The sequence below is a fragment of the Coenobita brevimanus genome, chromosome 74, assembly GCF_032717465.1.
Source record: "Coenobita brevimanus isolate Jiangsu-jjx chromosome 74, ASM3271746v2, whole genome shotgun sequence".
In the NCBI taxonomy this organism is placed as follows: Eukaryota; Metazoa; Arthropoda; class Malacostraca; order Decapoda; family Coenobitidae; genus Coenobita; species Coenobita brevimanus.
Window position 1 is genome coordinate 22452851 of NC_137027.1, and position 23961 is coordinate 22476811.

The window sequence follows — 23961 nt, forward strand, 5'->3', positions numbered from 1 at the left end:
AGAAAGTTTACACCAGTTGACCCCGGCGTGTCCACCTTGGTTCACGGTTTCCCCCTTCGAATCCTCCGAATGACTCTGGCACTCGACATGGAATTTCATGATTTCCAACGTGATACTGAATCACCAAGGAGCTCTCTATCTCAGCCCAGGCCGTCGCAGTGCCTCATGAGACGCTCTTCCAAGCGACGTCGTAAAGCAGCACTGATATGTGTCGTAACCTCCTGGTGTAGGAAAGGCAGGAGGTAGGGTATGACGCCCCCCTCGTGTCCTTTAGCATGTAGAGCAACACACACACGCCAGTGAAGATAAAGCTGAGATGATCTATAAAGCCAGTATACTGAACAAGGGTTTTGCATCAGAGTATGGTAAAAGGTGTGATGGACAGAGCCTAAACTATAGTAATGAACAGCAAGAACGAAGAAAGTGCTTTTTCCCTTAATATTCCAGCACATATGCTTGAAAATAAAGCTGAGATGTTCGATAGGGTTATGCATGAACGTACTGCAGGGGCGTGATGGAAGGGAGGATAAAGTAAGCAGGGAATGGTGATATGGTATTTATTTCCCTTAATTTAAACTAGAGCAACACCCACACATGCATGAAGGTAAAGCTGATATGTCCAATAGAGTATAAAGTAAAAGTATGGCGGGGGTGTGGACAGATAGTGACGATCTATACGTACAGGACAAATTATACAGTATGTGCAATAAACAGAATGTGCCGCCCCTTCATGTCCTTTAGCATATAGAGCAACACACACACACACACACACACACACACACACACACACACACACACACACACACACACACGCGACGGTGATAAAGTTTACGTACCGTAAAAGTATCATAGGGTATAACTGTAATGAAGGACATGCTATATATAAACAGGATGGAGTACACGTTCCCTGATGTCCCCTCCTTAGCTTACAGATCAACACACATATAATAGTACGCCTGGAGACGAGGCGTTGGCGTCCCTTATGATCATTAATATATGCATACAAGTGAAAGGGAGTGAAGACCAGGAGTTTGGTGAGATGTTGCACGAAATAATGGAAATAATATGAACGGACAGGGAGCAATAATGAATGTACAATTGATGACATAAATGTTGATGTGCCTCATAACGCTAGACAACGAGATAGTGAGCACTGTATGTTGAAATCTAATGGTCTTTCTCGGAACTCAACAATCTTTTTATGATATTGTGTACGAGTTTCATAAATATTCGGCAAGTAATTGCAGCGATTTTCTTGTCATCAACTGTACGTGAATTAATAATGAACGGACCCAACAATATATGCTTGGAAATTGAATCGGTATTGACTTTCCTTCCATGTCATGTTTCTTTTATGCAAACATAAAAGAACTCAAAACATAGCAGCCTGCAAAATGTGTCCTTGCAATCAATGTTAATCAGTGAAAAAAAATCAAGATCCGTTCATATCGAGGTGGCACACACACTTTGTTTAACTGGAGGTCATAGGCAGTGAGAATACAAGGCTGAGAAAGGAAGACAGTCATCAATGAATATATAAGAAAATTTAGCATCTATATGTCAGAAAATTTTGCATACATGTTCAGTGAAGCTTCCCATTTAACATGTTACTGCATACTGTGTTCCAGAAAGAGAGGAGTGAATAGTTTTCAACTGTTCAGTAAGGCAGAATCCGAAGTTTAGGACGAATGACTTACTCGATTCTAAACTTGTGGGCGATAAGCAGTACGCTAAGCACTTTCCTGAAATGTCCAGATGCAACAGCTTTGGACGAAGAGAGATAAGTATGGCAACCTTATGATAAGACAGTAAGGTACACCATAGCCAAGAACACTAAGATATGTGATACAATAGAGTTTTGTGAGGTTTTAATAATGCAGGGTCAGGAGCAAGAGGTGAAGTAGAAAAGAACAGGAACTGCCTTTCTTAGTCTGTTTATCATTCTGTCCTTCACCTCCAGTCTTTCACCACGCAGCTTATGCAGGTGTATGGAAATGATCGGATCTAAAACACTGTCTTGCTTTTTCGTTCAGATTTAACTAGAAGGAAACAGGCGCACGTTTCTCGCCTTCAGTGATTTCTATTGTTCATGAAAAAGTATAAAAGACTGAAATAAGAACTATACAATTAGATGGAGATCCTTGAAGACACTAGGAACAAAATCTGCAGCAAACATCCCAGACCTCAAGTGGGTGCTTCTTCCGTTAGAAAAAAAAAAATACTGTTAATAATCCCCTGATCACCCAAGACACACTTCCTCCCAGGTCCAGTACCTCAGAAACTAATCCCATTTTTTTTTTTAATGCGAGGAAGAAGGAACCAAAGGCCATGAGCATTACTGATACGAAGGAGGAAGGGGAGGTGGAAAGAGGTGAAAGAGAGAAGGATACAGAAAAGACGAAAAGAGACAGATAAACTAATAGTGATACACATATGGGAAAAAGTATGATGCCGTTGGTTGCGAAGTTTAGACCAAAAGAATGTCAATCTATCTATCTATATACAGTACCTAGGCTGCTTCCCCCAGGGAAAGGGAGGTAGCCGAGACAGGACGACTCACTCTCCATTTACTCATCCATTCAAACACATTCATTCGCATCTTAGCCCCAAAGGGGAGAACGTACAGATCCTCACCGCATCACACCGCACAAGGGTCAACTGCGCAATGCAATCAGTGACATCCACAGCAGGGCCCGACAGCAGAACTGGTTTACCCCTGCCACATCATAATAGACCCATCCCCTTACCCGCACCTGACCTGACTAGCTGATCAGACCAAATGCGGGAGAATATCCCCTCAGGGCTGCGTCATCACTTATTCATTCACAATTTCTCTCCATTTATTTCTGTCACGCACAGCCACTCTTCCTTGCTCAACAGACATCCCTCTCGCATCCAGCGCTCTCTTCACACTGTCCATCCATCCTATTCGTGGTCTTCCTCTCAGTCTTACACCTCTCACATCAGATCTAGTTATCTTTTTCACCAATCGCTCATTATCCATTCTCTCCATATGCCCAAACCATTGCAACACCCTCTGCTCAACTCTACCAGCCATCTCCCGAACAACTCCAGTTCTCCTTCGCACTTCATCATTTCGCACTCGATCCATAAGCGTCACTCCACACATACTCCTCAGTCATCTCATCTCCATTACATTCAAACTTTTCCTCTTTGCTACACCCATATTCCATGTTTTAGCCCCATATAATGCAGTCGGTGCCACAACACCCTCATACAGCCTTCTCTTTACATCCATTCTAAGCGAAAGACATTTAAACACTTTTTTCATTCCTCCCAGCACCTTTCCTACTTCATTTATTCTAAACTTCACTTCTGCATCTATTCTTCCATCCACAGCAACATGTGACCCTAGATATTTAAAACAATCTACCTCCTCAAGCAACTCACCATTCAAAACTATATTCATCCCCCTACCATCTATCAACCTCGTACACTTCATCACTTTACTCTTATTCTCATTTACTTTCAATTTCCTCCTTTCACACACCCTTCCAAACTCCTTTACCAACTGTCTCAGTCTCTCCTCTGAATCAGTCACCAGTGCAGTATCATCTGCAAACAGCAGCTGCTTCAGATTCCACTCTCCTCCATCAACATTTACCAGACTCAGACCACCTAAAACTCTTGCATTCACCTCCCTTACAACACCATCAATGTAAATATTGAACAACCAAGGCGACATCACACATCCCTGTCGCAGCCCCACTCTCACGGGAAACCAATCACTCACAGCATTTCCCACTCTTACACACGCTCTACTACTTACATAAAAACTTTTCACCCCTTTTAGTAACCTACCATCAAGTGCATACAATCTTAAAACAGTCCACAAAGCCTCCCTATCAATTCTATCATACGCTTTCTCTAAATCCATAAATGCCCAAAACACATCCTTGCCTTTTGCTAAATACTTTTCACACACTTGTCTCACAGCAAACACCTGATCAACGCATCCCCTCCCTCTCCTAAAGCCACACTGCTCATCACTAATCATTCCCTCTGTACCCTCTCTAACTCTCATAATTAACACTCTACCATACACTTTACCTACAACACTCAACAGACTTATACCCCTAAAGCTAGTACATTCATACTTATCACCCTTGCCTTTATACAACGGGACCACACAAGCACTTGCCCAGTCAATTGGCACCATACCTTTCTCAAAGCACACATTCAACAATCTTACTAACCAGTCAACAATAGTCACTCCACCACCCTTCAGGCATTCCACAGCACACCCATCCATACCTGCAGCTTTCCCTGTTTTCATCTCCTTTACTGCCATCTCCACTTCCTCCTTCGTGATCAAAGAATCATTCAACTCTCCCAACACATTTATTCCTTGCACCCTTCTATCTGCCACAATCTCAGCCACCCTTTCCTCCTCTACATTTAACAATCTTTCAAAATACTCTGCCCATCTCTTCCTTACTGCATCCATCTCAATTAACATCCTTCCATCCTCTGCTTTTACTCATTCTTCCTTCCCAGACTCTCCCTTTCGCACCCTTTTCACCTCCTTCCAAAACATTTTCTTATTCTGTTGAAAATTCTCTGTCAGCCGCCTACCCCACCTCTCATCTGCTGCCACTTTAGCATCACACACAGCCCTTCTCGCTCTATTCCTCTTTTCCTTATACCTTTCATATGACATCTCATCCTTCCTCTGCAGCCACACTTCATATGCACGTCTCTTCTCAGCCACAGCCATACTTACTTCCTCGCACCACCATTCACTTCCTTTTCTTACACCACCACCCACACGTCTCACACCACATACCTCTTCTGCATGCCCCACCACAGCACTCTTAAACAACTGCCATTCCTCCTCCACGCTGCCATTTTCCCGATCTTTCACTGCGTTCCACTCATCTTTCAATTTCTCCTGATACTCTATCTTTTTCTCTCTTTTATCCAACTCACTCACTTTCAAAACCTCCCTGCCACAACTAACCCTCCTAGCTCTCACCCATCTCTTACCTACTCTTAACTTTCCCTCCACCAGGTAGTGGTCAAACATACCTCCACCCTCCCCTCTCAGAACTCTCACATCCAACAATCTTCCTATTACATTCCTAGACACAACCACATAGTCCATCAAGGCTCTATCAACAACCCTTCCACCCTCCTGTCTCACCCATGTATACTTATAAATATCTTTCTTCTCAAACAGCGTATTCCCAATCACCATCTCTCGCTCAACACACATCGCTATCATTCGTTCCTCATTTTCATTTCTTCCAGGCACACCATGCTTACCAAGTACGCCTTCAACTGCTACATTTCCCACTCTAGCATTCAGATCATCCCATCATTACCACATTCACATTCGCTCCAAAACTCTGCAGACACTCATCAACATCATTCCAGAAAGACTCCCTCTCTTGTTCATCCCTTTCACTACCAGGCCCATATGCACTCACAAACACCCACAACTCACGTTCAAATTTCGCTTTCACCCACATCAGTCTCGATGACACCTCCTTCCATTCAATCACACACTGCTGTACTTCCGGACTCACTAACAAGGCCACACCTTCTCTTGCCCTTCCTCTATCAACACCTGACAATCTTCCATTCACACTTCCAAACATAGATTCCCCCTTCCCTTTCATCTTCGTTTCACTCAAAGCTAACATATCCAACTTTCTTCTCACAAACATTCTCCCAATCTCCTCCCTTTTAGCCTCAATTGTACTACATCCACGCACATTCATAGACCCAATCTTCAGGGTACGGGGATAACTCCATCCCCCATCCCTTTCTCTGGCCTGTCTCTTTTTAGGAACTAAAAAACAGAGGAGGGGGTCCCTAGTCCCCTCACACCGCCCCTTTTAGTCGCCTTTTACGACACGCAGGGAATACGGTGGCAGTATTCTTCCTAACACAACCTGGCCGCAGAGTAGTAGTACCACCCCATAGTGCGGCCAGGTTGTGTCCCCCCCGCCCCTGTGGCGGGGGGGACATAATATATATATATAGATATATATATATATATATATATATATATATATATATATATATATATATATGTATATTCCTTCCATCCTCTTCTGTCTTTCTTTCCTTCATTCTTTCCTCATGCTTCTGCCTGCAAGTGACTTTACACTGCCTCTTCTGTCTTCCTTTCCTTCATTCTTTCCTTTTCCTTCTCTCTGTGAGTGACTCTACACTCATTGACAATCCAAATGGTTTCCTGTATGTCACGAATCAATTCGCGACATTTCCGTTTTGTGAGAAGCCACGAACTATTAGTGGAAAACTCACTGTGTATCGCTCAGCTAACCGTTTCTCCCTCCATTTCGGGGTATACTTTTCAAAACATTCGTCACTGTTTAAAAGTGACCGATTTAATGCACGTCACTAAGTGCGCTACTGAGCGATACAATTGTTTCTTTATCGTTCACCTCTGCTCGCCTAAACCGTTAGCCACGCCTTCTTCTGGTAGCTTGTGCGTCCTGCCTATACATTATTTGAATGCAGTCTTGTGTTTGCTGTGACGGAGAAAGGTTCTGTGCTCAACAAGTTGGAGAGGTCAGCTAGCACCCCAGGCTCCACTAGTACAGTAATCCCAGTACTCCCACCTTAGTGGTGATACATAGCATTCATCGACTGGTATTTCTTTTGTGTATTTCCTAGTTTTAAGAGTTTAGTTAAGGTGTTTTTCCTAGGCGTAAGTATTTAGCTGTTGCGTGAGTGAGTGAGTGCGTCTCATTTAATTTGATTTGAATTGTAACGTTAAATTTATTTTGTGTAATTAATAAATTTAACAGTTCTTTTCCTTGAGCTCAATGTAAAAATCTTGTTTCATTTCTCCATAATTAAGCTTATATTTCCATACAGCTCCTAGCTTGCATAAACATTTGCTTTCATAACTGGTACTTAGACCAGTCTTGTTGTATTAACTTAAAATCCGTTGTGCCATAGGAGTTAAGCATCAGCAAGGACCTGATTATTGTTATTAGTATTAGTTATTTATTGTCAAGGGTGAAGTAACTTTCTCCAGAGGCTAACAGTACAGTAATTCAGCAATTGTGAGTAATTAGTCTCTGCTGTGTACTGTGGAGAAAGTTTATAAATTCTCGTTCTCAGAGAGTCGTGCGAAGAAGCAGCGTAAAGTAATCATTGCTTGATGTAGCAAGACAATCATTGTCTCTGCTCTTCAATATTATTGAATATTATTATCAATTTAAATAATATTTAAGCATTTATTTTAAAATTACCTTGATATTATAAAAACCCCGTGACACTGTACACCAGGAAACCATTTAATACGCTGGGTGGTAACCCTATAACCAAATTTTGGCGCTTGGTGGCTCAGTGAGTAATTATGGCACTCCAAACGGATTGAGCCGGTGCAGGTTTATATCCAAGGGGTGGTTGGGGTATATTGCTCACTTAATGCCACTCAGGGATGAGTGAGGACCAACTTGCCTAGCCCCGGGCTCCTACGCTCCTCATGGGGCGATGTAGGACTGGATGATATATATATATATATATATATATATATATATATATATATATATATATATATATATATAGTGTACATGCAGAGAGAGAGAGAGAGAGATTAGGGAGAGAGAGAGATGAGAGAAAGGACTGGAAAGAGGAAGGAAGCGGCAGTATCAAAGGACTTAATGAAGCTGAGGAGAGGAAGAGAAAGAAGAGACATGAGAGGAGCGAGAAGTGAAAAGAGAGGGAGGAGAGGAGAGGGGAGGGGGAAAAGGAGGCAAGGGGAGGAGAGGCTAGGGGAGGAGGAAAAGGGGGCAAGGAGAGGAGAGGCTAGGGGAGAGGAGAGAAGAGGGGGAGGTACTCACACCGAAGGAGGAGGAAAGGGGAACTAATGAACGTGTAAAGGGAAGCAGACGACACAAAGAGAAAAGAAGACAATGGAAGAGAGACAGAATGGAGACAGGGTAGCGAGGGAGGAGAGAAAGAGGGTAACCAGAGGGAAAACAGAGTAAGGGGAGACAGACACAGGGAAAACAGGGATGATACAGAGAGAAGTTAGAGAAATTGAGAGGGAAATCACGGAAGAGAGACAGGGAGGGTAGATGAAGAGAAAGGGGACATAGAAAAATGAAATGGAGGAGACACAAAGTAGACTGAAGAAACAGAGGAGAGAGGGAGAAAGGAGAGACAGGAAGGAAGATAAAAAGAGTGGAAACAGAGAAAGGAAACGGAGGAGGGACAATAAGTGAAGACCCAGAGGAAGGAAAGAGAGAGAGAGAATAGGGACAATGAAAAAGGATGCAATGGAGTTACAAAGCAAAATGAATATACAGAAGAGATGTAGTGAAAAGGGAGACATAGAAACACAGGATAGGAAATAAAAATTAATGGAAACAAAGATAGGAAATAGGAGACTGTCAAGTGACGAGACAGAAGTTGAGGAAAAGAGAAAGAAAGGGGATAAAGGGAAAGGAAACAAAACATAGTGACGGACGAGATACAGAAAAAAGAGGAGACAGAGACAGGGGAGAAGCAGAATGAAGAGACAGAAGATACAGAGAAAGGGAGACAGAAACAGGGGAGAAGTAGAATGAAGAGATAGAAGATACAGAGAAAGTGGAGACAGAGGGAGAGTACAAAGACAGTAGGGAGGCAAAGAGAACAAGAGGGAGGATGAGGGGAAGTAAAGGACAACCTGGATGGACCACTGAGGCTGGCTAAAATATATTATGACTCTCTCTGCCAGACTTCACTCATGAGCACGCAATTGATGTCAAACAAAACAATCTGGGGACATCAAAGGAGTATCCTCGACTGAAGAACAAACAACAAACAATAACAAAAATCCAAGTAGAAAGAGAAAATAATGGAGGAGTCAAGAAACACAAAAAATTAAACAGATAACTGGGAGACAAAAGCTTCAAAGCCAAACCAAGAGGAAAAATACACTTGAATATTTAAATTTCCACTGATGAACACTTTCTCTTGGTAGGATTAAAAAAATAATCGTGTCAATAAACTTAGTGCAAAGGATCCCCAAACTAAATAAAATAAACACACACACACACACACACACACACACACACACACACACACACAATAGTTCATGTCCCACCAAGACTAAAATAAAATCGTCTGGGGTAGCTAGAACAAAATACTGGAGTTGTCCAGACCACAAAAAAAAAAAAAGGGAAAAAGAGAGGGGGGGGGAGAGAGAGCACATTGTCTTCTGTATTCAAATAAAAAAAGACATTGTTTATACCCCGGGAATTCCTATGATAATAAAAACGAAGTAAAGTGAATATAAACAAGAGAAATAAAACGATAGAAAACTTCAGATCTTACCAACCAGGAGGATATAAAAAGGAAAGCAAAATAAAAACCATAAAATCTATCAGAGACGACCGAAGATGACTATTATTCTGGTATTTTACTTTTCACATTACACTTTATCCTTCTCGTGTATTTTATTTTTGTCTTTATTATCGTCAATGCATCACTGACATACAGTAGCAAAGTGAATGAATCTGTAGAATAAAACGCTTAGGAACAGGTGTTAAAGCAGCCCCATGTCACCTACAACACGTCTTTGTCTCACGAGTCTACAAGAAAGTCAATAAGTTCGATCAAAGGGCAAGGAGTGAAAACGACGATTGAATTTATTTTTCTCTCTCTCTCTCTCTCTCTCTCTCTCTCTCTCTCTTTGTTACTGATACCGTTTTAATGACGTGTGTGTGTGTGTGTGTGTGTGTGTGTGTGTGTGTGTGTGTGTGTGTGTGTGTGTGTGTGTGTGTGTGTGTGTGTGTGTAACTAAGGAGGAATGCACCCAAACATTTCCCCATACTTCACACCGCTAACAAACATAAGGATACTGAGGAACACTGCCTAGAATAAATCGCTAAGAATGGGGCGTAACGAAATCCTAAATGTCCAAGTTTCACGAATCCGCAAGAGAGCCGAAAGTCAGATCAAAGGTCAGGGAGAGAAGAGGAGCAGGAATGAGAGTGTGTCTGTGAGCCCGTGTTTCTTTCCGCCCGATAGCACACACCGAGGCGGATGAAGTAGGGTCTTGATAACTACCCACGGGATGGGGGTAGAGCAAAATAGGGTTGAGGAAGTTGCTGGAAATACTGAAGCTGTTAAGATATTTGTGTTGCTAAATCCAGAGCCACAAATGCCGCTAAACATGCTGTCAAAAGTGGCTGATTCTTTTTGACAAGGGGACAAGTTTGGGGGGAGGGTAGGATAGGATTGGTGAAGTTACTGGAAATACTGAAGTTGTTAAAATATCTGTGTTGCTATATCCAGAGCCACAAATACCGCTAAAGTTGCTCTCAAAAGTGGATGATCATTTTTGACATGCGGACGAGTCGAGTGTGAGGGATGAACTGGACAGAGCTTGAATTTTTTATTTTCTCAACGTTCTGTGTAGCCCGAAACGTTACAGGATGTAAAGAATTCAAGCTCCATCCAGTTTATCCCATCCAACTTGCTCCCAAGATCCTCTAGAATGGCACTAAATACAAATATCTCCAGAAGATAGCTAGAAAAGGACCAAAAATCATTGGAAACATCGCTAAGAAAATCTAGACAGTAGTCTGATTTCTTGATGTCAAACGTTAAAAATTACAGCTGAATAGACGTTAGAATCCAAAGATATAGCGGGAAAAAACGCAAATTTTGCCATAATAAGAAATATAAATGTCCCTCGTGAGAAGGATGATGTTTATTGGCACTGAGATCTGCACCATCAGCTTCGTCGGTAAACAGAAAGTAGCCTACGGGACTGTATACTCGTTTTTCTCTAACATTGTCAAGAATTACCATCTCCCCTTTAATACTGTTGTGATGAGATTAACTGTAGAATATGGTGCGAGTCACGAAGAAGTGCTTTGACAGAGCTGTAAATTGTCCTTTTCTCCCACTGAGCAATGTGAAATAAACTACAAAATGAAAATTCAGACCAAGTTAGGGCGAGAAAACATAGTAAATTTTAGGTTTCCCGAGATATAAGTGCTGTGCTGTCGTTTTAATTTTGTCATTGCCACCTTCCAAAAATTTTTATTTACCCCAGTCCAAGGCAGGAAAAGCGAGACCTTGAAGACTCCGTCGATGGGGAGGGGGAAGAGGGGAGGGGAGGGGGAAGAGGAGGGAAGGGGGAAGAGGAAGGGGAAGGGGGGGAGGAGGGGGGAGTTCATATTGGCGTCTAGGAAAGTTGTAGGAAATATTCGAATCGTCTGAAATGTCCCTCATGAGTTTGGGTAAGTCCTTGTCATTCACGGTTATGTTATTAAAACTGAGTGAGCAAATGTGTATGGGAGGAGTCATGAGAACCTAAGAGTGTTAATACGGCCATCATTAACCCTGTCATGGCCAGGGCAACACTAGTATTTAATTCCAACTAACGTCAGACGACTTTATTCATCCGAGGGTGAGTCACAGGAGCCTGAGTGCTAAGCAAGCTCCGTAACACCTCTTCCTAAACAATTCATTTTGCTTATAACACCTTGCTGTCCTCTTCTGTGATACTTAAATCATTCTCATATCATAATACACTACATACACAAATAAATCGCTAAGGAAGAATTGCTAGGGACCTCTTTAAGCGGCGAGAATACAGGCCCTGACTTTGCTATCTCTCGACGATTATATACAGCGTAGATCTATACCTCCTTCTCTTCAAGCTGGATGGAGAATTGCGTCCTCTTGTCAATTTCCCTTAGGTCAGAGGCAGAAAAAGATAATACTATAACCCTGCGTCGTGTCCATAGCATTTTTTCGTGACTAGCACCATATCTTAGTGCTAAACGTTACAGCACAGCATTCAATATGGAAAGAAACAAATTTTATATCCAGTTAAAGTCAACGGAAACAGCAAGACCTTGAAAGTTTCTCTGACGGGATGTACGAGGAGGAGGAGGAAGAGGAAGAGGAGGAGGAAGAGGAGGAGGAGGAAGAGGAGGAGGAAGAGGAGGAGGAGGGAGAGGGGGAAGAGGAAGAGGAGGAGGAGGCTCATGCTGGCGTCTGCTGGAAGTTATCGGAAATACTGAGTTGATAAAAAATGCCCCTCATGAATTGGGGTTAAGTTTTCGTTCAAGGTCGTATTTTGAGTGGTCCCTGAGATCTCGTAACACCCCGTCATTAGCGGTTTGCTCTGTATAGTACACCTCAGTATCTGTACGCTGTTGAGAAAGCTGTATCCATAGTACAAAGGCCTAAATAAAACACAGGAGTAGTTTAGGGCGTAGACCAAAAAGTAAATCGTCAAGAAGAACGTGATTTGGTTTGCTTCCTAGTGTATGGCCTTGAGAGTTGATGTTGGAAAACGAGGAGGAGGAGGAGGAGGAGGAGGAGGAGGAAGAGGAGGAGGAGGAGGAAAAAGAAAGGAGGAAGAGGAAAAAGGAAAGAAGAAACATTAACCCCCTGAACTCGATGACGATTTTTTCTTAGCTTATCGTAACCAAACGTAATGTGGTGTTTTGACACCCTCTCTCTCTCTCTCTCTCTCTCTCTCTCTCTCTTATCTCCATCTATTTTTCTATTTCTGATTTTCTCTCCCTCCTTATATACTGCTTTCCTCACTTCTTGTCACATCTCTCTCTTTCTCCCTCCTGGGTTGACACTCTTCCCCTTGGCTCATCATCATGAGAATTTCATTTCAACTCCTCTCATCCCTCTGTCTGTCTGTCTGTCTGTCTGTCTGTCAGTCTCTGTCTCGGTCTGTCTGTCTGTCTGTCTGTCTCTCTCTCTCTCTCTCTCTCTCTCTCTCTCTCTCTCTCTCTCTCTCGTATTGCTTGCCTCATTCAGCATTTGCGCAATTTTCTCCTTCCTTCTGCTCCTTTCTCGCTGTAAGGTCTCCCATTCAGTGCTCCCCTTTCCCCTTTACTCGTTCTCTTTCTCTCTCTCTCTCTCTCTCTCTCTCTCTCTCTCTCTGTATGTGTGTGTGTGTGTGTGTGTGTGTGTGTGTGTGTGTGTGTGTGTGTGTGTGTGTGTGTGTGTGTGTGTGTGTAAGGGGACAAGAGACGGAAGCGGTAACAAGTGGAAGATGAATAAATCAAAGCGTATAAGGAGGTAGGGGAGATACGGTGATGAAAGGAGTAGACGAAGAAAAAATGAAAGGATGGGGAGAGAATCTAAGACATTTCAGAGAGAGAGAGAGAGAGAGAGAGAGAGATGCGTAGGAAAACAATAGCTCGCTGGGAATGAAAAGGGAAAACTTGTAATGAAATGTCACTCACATTGCCATACTTCTGAACGTACAAGAGAAGGCGACCAGTTTTAACGAAAACACACACACACACACACACACACACACACACACACACACACACACACACACACACACACACACACATCTTGGGAATTTTTGAACTATTTCCCAGTTTGCCCTACGGTATTTCAAACTATACAATTAATTCCATGGTGTGTGTTTACTTATAGACTCGAACACAAAAATACGCTTTTAAACGACCAGACTCTCTCTCTCTCTCTCTCTCTCTCTCTCTCTCACCCATCAAAAACTTTTGTCTTTATTCCCTGTCTCCTAATCTGATCCTTCCCTTATTTTTCCACTTAATTTTCTTGTATTATCTTTGTCATACGTTCCTCTCTCCGTCAATTTTCTTTTATCTCTGTTTTTCCTCTTTATTTTTGCATTGGTATTCTGTTTCCATTCTTCGTCCTGCCCTTTCCTTTCATCTCTTTTCCTTTTTTTTCTCTGTCTCTGTGTTCTGCTTCCTCCCCTCCTTTTTGCGGTATTTTCTCTCATCCCATTTTCTTTTGTGTTCTTTTCCTTTATGTTCCAATGTTCTCTTTCCTCCACATTTTTTTTATTCATTCTCTTCTATCTTCCTTCTCATGTCTTTATTCTCCATCTTCTTACCGTGTCATCCTATCCGTCTTGTCTGTTTCCCTCCTATTTTCCTTCTTTCTTCAGTTTTCCTCTTCATCCAAAAGTCTCTTACTCTTACCCTGCTTTCCTGCCCTCCTCTCGCCTCTCATTTCCTTCCCTTCCCTACTGCCATTCTCTTCTCCCTGTCTGTCCTCAGCCCCAAAAATTCTTTCACTCTTACCCTGCATTCTTAACCTCCTCCCACCTCCCACCCCCCATTTTCACCTCCCATATTCTCTTATCTCACCTCTCTTCACTCTTTCCTCCCTCCTCCATTCCCTCCTCCCTCTCTTTCCTCCTCACCCGGGATTCCTCCACATATCCCCTCCATCTTGCCTTCTCACGACAGGCTTATCACAGGTACAAAAAGTGCAGGTGAAGGAGTCTATTTCTCCCCTGATGAAACGCCTTCAGGTAGAGATGCAGCCATTATTTTGTGTGAGCTTAGGACAAATGGCACTTATTTTTTGGCCATTATTATTGTTATTATTATTATTATTATTATTGTTTATTATTATTATTATTATTATTATTATTATTATTATTATTATTACTGCACAGAAGCAGAAACAGGAAAACACAACTCAGGAGAAACTGTCGCCACCACCACCACCACCACCATCATCATCATCATCATCATCGCCCACTAATACAAACGATGAGGGTGCGATTCAGAAAAACGATTACGGGAAATACAAAATCCAACAGAGTTGTTATGCAGTGCAATGGACCATACATCGGTTCGCCCATCATCCCGCCCTAATGCAGCCAATCAGGGGCAAATTATGGCCGCCCATTTTTCTTCCCATTGTCGCGTTGCATCACATGCGCTGGAAATGGAATATTTTGGAAGACTGGTGATCTATGGGGAAATGATGATGGATTAGTTTTCTTTTTAAATTATATGCTTAGTTGTAATTTCTTTCTGACGATTTTTTGTGGTTAGTAATTTACTTTCATTTTCGGTCTATGCACATTTCTGGTCTTTTCCACAAGGGTCTAGGTTAGGTCAGGTTGGGTAAGGTTAGAGATTGTTCTTCAGTTAATGTTCCTAGATCCTGCCCAACCCGTTTTTAATAATAGTTAGTAGATATTATGATGATGATAATGATGATGATGATGATGATGATGATGATGATGGTGATGATAATGAAGAGGATGAGGATAATTCATTACCATACATTCGTGTCAAAAAGAGAACGGGGCGTGAAAAATTCTGTGCCTGGCCATTGCTAGCACATTACTTAATTTTGACCTTAACCTGTGCGTGGGATTTACGAGGCGGAGTCACGCAGCTCCTGAGTATAGCAGTCTTACTGAAGAATCAATTAGAAAATAAACTTACATGTATATTCAAACTGTCTGGCATGTTGCGATGAACTTTTATATATCCCATCTATCTGTCTACCTATCTATAACTTTAAATAGATAGATACTGCTAAAAAATGACATTACACCAAACGTCACACGTGGTATAAAAAGTCATGTGGGTGCCAGCAACTTAGGTCCTCCGGTATTTTACTTTGGTTTTAAGAGGTAAGAGAATGTAAGCTTGGAACGTGCCTGGAGCCTGGGCCGGTATATTTGTTTTTGTTGATGCTGATATTCTCGGTCAGGGTCAGTGGTGGGCCGGGACCCTTCTCTGTCGTCACACTCGGCAATGGCATCGTCACACTCGGTAATAGCGATCTCTGTTTATTTGGACGCTTCTCTCTCTCTCTCTCTCTCTCTCTCTCTCTCTCTCTCTCTCTCTCACACACACACACACACACACACACACACACACATATTCACTACGATAACGTTCCATACACTCGTACCTGTATTTATTTTCTTCCTTTACGAAAATATTCTACCCAGCTTAAAGGTCACCTCTCTCAATCAAATGTACATTCGTCTGAACCCCACAGTGCGATGACGTCTTTAAACATTTATTCTTGTTACTTGTCACGAGTTATTTTCCTTCCAGCTTACGGGGATGACCTCTGAAATGATTATAAACAGTCCCCATTAGCCTCTGAAGGTATATGACGGCTGTTTATAATTTCATTCTGGCTTCCCCCCAAAGTTATCATTCAGCACAGGACTGAACTTTCAATAGAACAGTTGTAAACACTATCAGGCATTTCAGTTTATTTCCTTTTTTTGCGAGGATGAAGGAACCAAAGGCTACAGGTCCACACTATTGTTCCATCCACGAAAAATAGAAAACATCAGAGAGCCAAATTCAAGACCCGTTCATTTCGAGATGCCAGGATACACTGCATTTACAACAAGACTTCCTTTTATTCATACTTGCTATCACCCGACTACTTTATCTAGCCAAGAAGCGCTCATCGGTATTGAAAAGATAATGCATACTCTCTATTAACACTCATTTCCCACCCACCAGCGATTTTTATTCACCTCGTATATTTGCGTGTGGCCTGTGGTAGTGAATCAGTTACATAATTGCCTCTAACAAAACACAGGCTATTTTTTCCCTTACATTTTACCGCTGTAATAAATCTTCATTGGTCACGGTGGTAGAATGTGTTTATTAGGCCAGCATTTTGTGGTTTTCGTGAATTTAGTGTTAAATGCTTCCCGATTTGTGATTATCTCTCTGCCTGATATACTACATCACTGCCTATTTCTCTGTGCGTACATGGCTATTACCTTGCCTCGATCTACACACACACACACACACACACACACACACACACACACACACACACACACACACACACACACACACACACACCAACTACATCTATATACGCGTAATAGCAAGTGTGTGCAGTCTTTGTAGTGTAAACCGTCTCTCTTTGAATTTCTTCCACGCTCTCTTGGAGGGACGCACACAGCAGGCCAAGAACCATTGTTTAATCTCTTTACCTTCAATGTTCTATTTCTAAGATTACTTTTGCTACCATGAGACAATTTTATTTATTTTCAGAGAGACTTTGCTCACTGGGAAGGTCACACTGAGCCTTCATTCATCATTTTAGTAAAAGGCGTGTCCTCTAGGCTGAATAAATTGCCTGAAAGTATAAAGAATAAAACAAATGATTAAGTCACCGGATTCAAAGAGTTAACAGAGCAGGTCCTCACATACACATTTCATCTAGGTTAACGCATGGAAATTTTGCTCGGCTAAGCTAATCCTCTGTCCCCTCAAAGGTTAATTGGTTATTTCCCTGCGAACCCGCCCATTTCCCGGCCTATCTCCCTGCCTGTCTATCTGCCTGCCTGTCTATCTGCCTGCCTACCCGTCCATTTCCTTGCCTACCCGCCCATTTCCAGGCGTACCGCCCGTATCCCGGTCTATGTGCTCACCTGTCAATCTGTCTGTCTACTTGTCTGCCTGATTACCTGCCCATTTTCCTACTAACCTGCTCGCTTATTTGCCTACAAGCCCATTTTCCTGCCCATGTGTCTGCCTCACTCTCTGACTGTCCACCCATTTTCTTGTCTACGTGCCTGCCTCACTGTCTGCCTGTCTTCCCATTTCCAAGGTCACCTGTCCATTACCCTGCCTATCTGTCTGCCTGTCCTAGTACATGAATTCCTGTCTGCCTAACTATCTGCCTGCTTGCCTGTCTGCCTGCCTCTCTCTGATTAGATTTTGCCCGTGGAACAAAGCCATGTGTACCGGTGCGTCGCTCGGTCGGATGCTCGTAATTATTTTCAACTCTCACGAGGGAACGAGTGCTGGGGTAGTTACACACACACACACACACACACACACACACACACACACACACACACACGTACCGTATATATACACATGCTCCCTCCCCCACACACAAGCATACACATAAACTCGGACACACGCGCATATAAAGTACACCCATTCACACATAAACGCATTCACACACGCACACGCATATGTAAGCATATGCATACCCATGCACCTACACAGAATAGATACATGCACATGCAGAGAGAGAGAGAGAGAGAGAGAGAGAGAGAGAGAGAGAGAGAGAGAGAATATCAGCGCAGGTAGGAAAGTAATAGTTTTAGGTTCACACCAACTTTCACTTTTCCTCTCTATATAAAAAAAAAAAAAAATCCTATGCACTTTCTGGCTCAATAACTCTAGATTTACGTATAGAAAACAAAATCTGGAACTTGCCTTTAGAAGTAGGTTTATTTATACTTTCAGACAACTATACTGTAAGCTAATCCATCCTGCCTTAACCCCCTGATAACTGTGACGTTGTGTTTCGTGTATGTTGCCTTCAGACGATTTTATTTAGCTCTGGAGAGATTTTTTTAGCAGGAGTCAGACGTAGCCTTTACTATCCTCAAATTAAACAGTCTGGAAATATCAAGAATTTACTGACACAAAAGGACGTCACTTGATTCAATGTTTTGAAATAACTATCACATCTAATAATTTTCTGTAAATCTGTGTACTCAATCTCAGTTAAATAAAATCACAGAATATTAGTTCAAAGATAATACTAATCTCGACTTTTAGAGGATTACTATTAACAGTATTTACACTTTCATGTTGTTAAACTCGCTCGCATAAATAAACTTGTTAATGTTACGTGAAATAAAGTAGTAAAGAGAATGCGATAACAATAAGGTTAAAACCGTCATAACCACCTTCAGTACCATTATTACTATCACTATTATCCTTACCATTTTAAATCATCACCTGTCCATTTGCCATAGCCACCTTCAGCATTCTAATTACACTTATTAACACCACTGTCACAAATTTCACTATTGTAATTAACTCTTTTCACCAACCCCATTATAAGTGCTGTGAACCACTTCCTCATTACCTTCGCTATCTTAATTAAAATCATTATTATCATTCCAGTTAAAACAACCACTACCTCGACTGCCATTACTCTCATTTAACTGTTTAGCATTATAATCACCTGCATCATTAACACTCTGTCTCCTTTAATTCACTCTCAGATAGAAAAAAAATCGTCAGGGGGTTACCTGGAAGAAAATACCTGAGTTGTCCCGGCGTGAGTGGGTTGATGGCGACAGTATTAACACTCTCAGGCACCTATGACTCCCCCTCAGCTGAATACAATCGCCTGAGGTTAGTTTCAATAGCTTAATAGAGTTCTGCCGTCCATGAAAGGCTTATTAATGCCATCATCATTGTCCTTCCTATCTTAATTAAAATCATCACCACCTCACTCACCACAACCATCACCACAATCATCATTACCGACCTCTATCCGTCATTTCCTCCTCCCCACTAAATTAATGCCATCACCACTCTACTCTCATTAATATTTATATAAATTTTCATCACCATTAACAAAAAGGCCATTAATCTGTCTCTGTTATGCTCATTTAAAACATTATTACCGTCTACGTCATCATTCTTACTATCTTAAAATAATCACCACGCCATCTGTCACCACAACCACCACAATTACAAGCATTAGCACTGATTTTTTTGCAGCAACATTATCACCATTAAAACTCATTATCCTTACGATCTTAATTACAAGTGATTACCACTCCACCCAACATCACTGCCACCACGACCAACAACATCGCAGACATCGCCATGACTCATATTTTATTAATTACTATTTGCATTATCGTTAATAAAACTCATAACACTCTCAGTCTTAATTCATTATCACCAGTCCACCCACGACCACCACGAACACCACTACCACCACCATCACCAATACCACCACCACCAATACCACCACCACAACCACCACTACCGTCATCACAACAACCACAACCATCACAAACATCATCATCATTACTCTTATTAAAGACTATATCATTAACTGTTTTACCAACTTCCGTTTTTCTCATGATAGTAATTCAAGCCATCACCAATCCACTAACCACCACTGCCACAACCACCACAATCATCACTACCACAACTAGCTTTTTCTCTTTCCTCGTTACTTCCCATCATCAGGGAAGGTGGTGGTGTGGCGATAAGAGCAGTGAAGGTTGGAGGGGGTGGGGAGTGAGGGAGATGGTGGGGGAACTGAGTAGGGGTCGAAGTGGGGAGGGAGGGGATTTAAGGGTCGGTGGAGGAAGGAGGGAGGGAACAGGGCAGTTTCCTTCACAACGACGTAGTTATGCTTGGGTTATAGCCAATAGTTTAGTCCCTCCCGTATGCTTGCGTGGGTGTCCCGAGGATACGACTAAAACGAGATTAAAAACTCAGAGGATAAGCGTCAGGTATATATATATATATATATATATATATATATATATATATATATATATATATATATATATATATATATAGTGTTGACCCTAACATTCTACGAGTTTGATGCATTGGAGTACCAAATAAAATTTTGTGTTGTCAAAAAAAGGAAAAAAAAAATCATTGTAGTTAAGGCGATATAGGGGATGCAGGATCTAAAGAGGGAATCCTTCTCATGATGGCATCGCTATAACAGATCCGGCTCCGCTGTTTTCTATATACAGATGTCCCTCAGCTTCCCTCCAGTCCCCCGAAAGGAAGTTAGTGGACAGCATGAGGAGCGCAGTTTCAGCCTCCAGTCCATCAGGTTCATGTTTCATATAAGCCTACAGCAGGATCGCAGCAACATGTAGGCGATTCAGCGAAATATCAAATATAATCCTCTGCAGATGGGAGGAATAAAACATAAAACACGTCACCGTACCTTAGTTCCCTTGCCGTGTTTTCCAAGACATTGTGTGCGATGCAGTGAAGCACCGCCGTGGCGCCGACCTGCGGCCATATTTCCGTGTTGTTCTGCTGTGTGAATACGGTGTCCGGGGCGGGGTACACCGTCATGCCCTCTGCCGGCCCTACCAGCATCGTGGTGAGCGGGGGCAGGAAGCTGGGGAACACTGTAGGGAGAGAAGAGAGGACGTGAGATTCGGGTGAAGAAACTACGGTAGAGAAAGGAGATGGAGGAAGGAAAATATACACAGGACAAGCAATAGGTGAAGGAAAATAAGAGAAAGTAAGAAAAAGCGAGAGGAAGCAACAGAAAGAAATATTAAAAAGAAGAATGAGCAAGAAACGCACGGGAAAAGTAATAAATGTGGGACTGAAGATAAAAGAATATGCAAGGAAGGTGATAAAGGAGCTGAAGAGACGTGATGAGGAGTGTCAGGACCTTAATGAGATGACGAGGAGATGAGGGGGTAAAAGTGAACTACTGTTTTGATTATAGGAAGGTGAGAGAGAGAGAGAGAGAGAGAGAGAGAGAGAGAGAGAGAGAGAGAGAGAGAGAGAGAGAGAGAGAGAGAGAGAGCGAGAGAGAATGTTACTGTTGTAGTTGTTGCTGTTGTTAACAGTCTTATTTCTATAGTTACTTCTTAGCCTTTCACGATCTAATAATTTTGGCATTTTATTCACAGAAGCGCAGTGTGATTTATTTTATTAGTCATAGGGGCCCAAACGTGCTCCTATTCTTGTACTAAATTTTCACATGAAGACACTGATGTCTCCCACACAAGACACATACACTAACATTTCTACACATAAAGAGAATAACCTTGATTTCAGCCCCATAACCTGACCCAGTGAATCTACTGTATATATACATACGGAGAGTCAGATATGTAAAAAAAATAAATAAATAAAAAAAAAAGCAGATGGGGATCGCGTACCGTAAGTTAAAGCTCCGTGTACCGTGTCTTGTCACAGTCAGAGACAAAAGTTTGCTCAGTATTTCACCCCATTTACTTTTCACTTACCTCCCCTTACTAATGTTCTTAATCTGTGACAGGCTTAGTACATTTCTCTACCCACTGATGATTCTCTTTGGTATGATGCGTCAGGGTGGAAAGAGACGGGGAAAAAAAAAATTGTTTGTAACGTACATCACTGGAGCAGCAGGCAGGAGAGCTTTTGTCCCTGACTGTAGATGTACCCAAGGTGAAGCAGTGTCTGTCCTCTTCAAAAGGTCGCGCCACAAAAAATTTTTAACGTCCTAGAAAGTCTTTGTGATAGGGCGATTACTTAACATCATTTGGTACACATTTAAAGTACAGTAACACGCAAGAAGGCTCAGAATTCTAACCACCTCAGTGAATTTAAGGATGGCAGTTGCTACCTTTATTTTCACGAAATTCCTAGAGAAGTTTGGTTGCAGAATTTGTTAAGTATTCAGTCCCGCGTCCCTGAACATCTAATTGCCCCATTAATAAGGACTGTTATCACCGTTCTTCCAGACAGCATTCTTTTCAGTCACAATGCAGTTAAATGCACATAAGCACACCATAACTACGAAGCTCTATGTAGCCTTAACTACAAGAGGCCTCAGAATACTAAACTGCAAATTTTAGTTATACATGAATATATACTAACCACTAAGTTCATTACACCTTTCACCACGAAGGGCCGCTACAATACAGTTAGCAACACACCCTAGCTGCAAAATTTCAACAACCCATTGGGTCGCACTAAAATCACCCTGACTGCAGTAATTAGATACTCTTAAGTACGAGAGGCCTCTAAAAACGCATAAACACTCCGTAACTACAAAATTATAAACATCTTTCACTACAATGGCCTTTAAATAGTTAGTTGTACATGAACACAATTTAGGTACAAAGCTTCGTTTACATTTCATCATACGGAGCCTTTAAAGTAGCTATTTTAGTAACACAATAACACTTAACACACCCTTACTACAAAGCTCTATCTAAACACAGTTAAACAAAGTTGTCCCAATCTTGTGAGAGTTGGCAGCAAAATTAAATGTTAAAAAAAAAAAAAAGTGGGGGGAGGAGGTTATTTGTAACTCTGACTCAAGTTTATATTCAATTATTGGCGAAGTTGATGCACTCCCAGCAAGCCACGGAATCCACTAGACTCCGTTACTTCGAAGATATGATTCCGCCCACACGGTAAAACTCACTGGCTTCTATTCCTGGTATTTGGTTGGATGTTGGCCTCCAGAAACGTTCTATGTCTCTCGTTCTTCCCGTAATTAGTGCGAGGCTAAGACTCCTGAGGAACGAAGAAAGGATAGCGAAGAGTTCCCCCTTGTCCCTTGTTCTTCCTCCATTAAGCAGTCTTATTATGAGAGATAATTACAAGAGGGACAAGGTAAGGGAAACGCAGAATCTATGTTTCTTGTCCTTCCTACAAAAACAAAACATGCTTAAGAGGGGATAATTACAGGATAAACGTGAATAGGAGACAAGAAGATCTTCCCATGTCTTTCTAGTTTTTTGCACTAACAAATGTTATTAAAGAAAATGTGCAGAAACGACAATGAAAGGGAGACACAGAATCAACCAATTCCCTTTAGTCTACTTCGAAAAGCAAATTGTGTACTCATTTTACTCTAACTTGGCCTAAAAATTCAAATTTCCCCCAGGTTCCTTAGTCTGCCTGAAGAAGCAAATTCTATACTCTTTCTTGCACTATCTTGAGCTAAAGAGACCGCCGCGTCATCTCCAATGATTAATTTTAACAATAGATTAACATGAGAAACTTATACCAGTCATGAAAGGTTATAGAAAGGATGTAGAGTCGTCGTAATGTCTTTCTGCCATAGAGCTGCGTAAAAATAGCTGTAAAGGACGAAAATCAGGACCAAATTAAGAGGGAAGTATATTCACAAAAAAGGGAAAATGATCGAAAGTTACGATGCAAGTCTCAGTCCCGGTACGTTTCGATGCAAAAACACGAACCTCCACTGAATTCCACAAGAGCCAAATTACTTCTGTCCCTCTGAGTTCTACGGTAAGGCATGAAAGTTACAGATTTCGCTTCGGGGGATGAAATAAAAGCCAAAAATTAAAAGTGGGAGAGTTCGAGAGAGATGACTGTGGCTCGGAATACCAGACGAGTTGTAGGTTTGTGTTGGTGGGTCGGAACATGTTGAGGTGGACGCAGAAAGGAAATGTTGAGAGATCGTGAGGGAGAGGAAATGGGATGCTGCGAGAGAGAGAGAGAGAGAGAGAGAGAGAAATTATATAGATCCACAGACCAAAAAGGCAAGAGTGATTTGGTAAAGTCATAATACTGAAACAAATACAAATTACTGATCTTTTGGAAGAGGATATCAGATAGATAGACAGATAGATAGGTAGACAGACAGACAGATAGACAGGCAGATAGAACCACGATGACCTAATTACCATCCCTTTTTGGTGTTTCAAAC

The 23961-nt window shown here is 41.9% G+C and overlaps 1 pseudogene; it reads right to left on the bottom strand.

Moving 5' to 3' along the window:
• Positions 1-23961, bottom strand: part of LOC145407801 (uncharacterized) — a 65126-nt pseudogene that overhangs the window by 13925 nt on the left and 27240 nt on the right.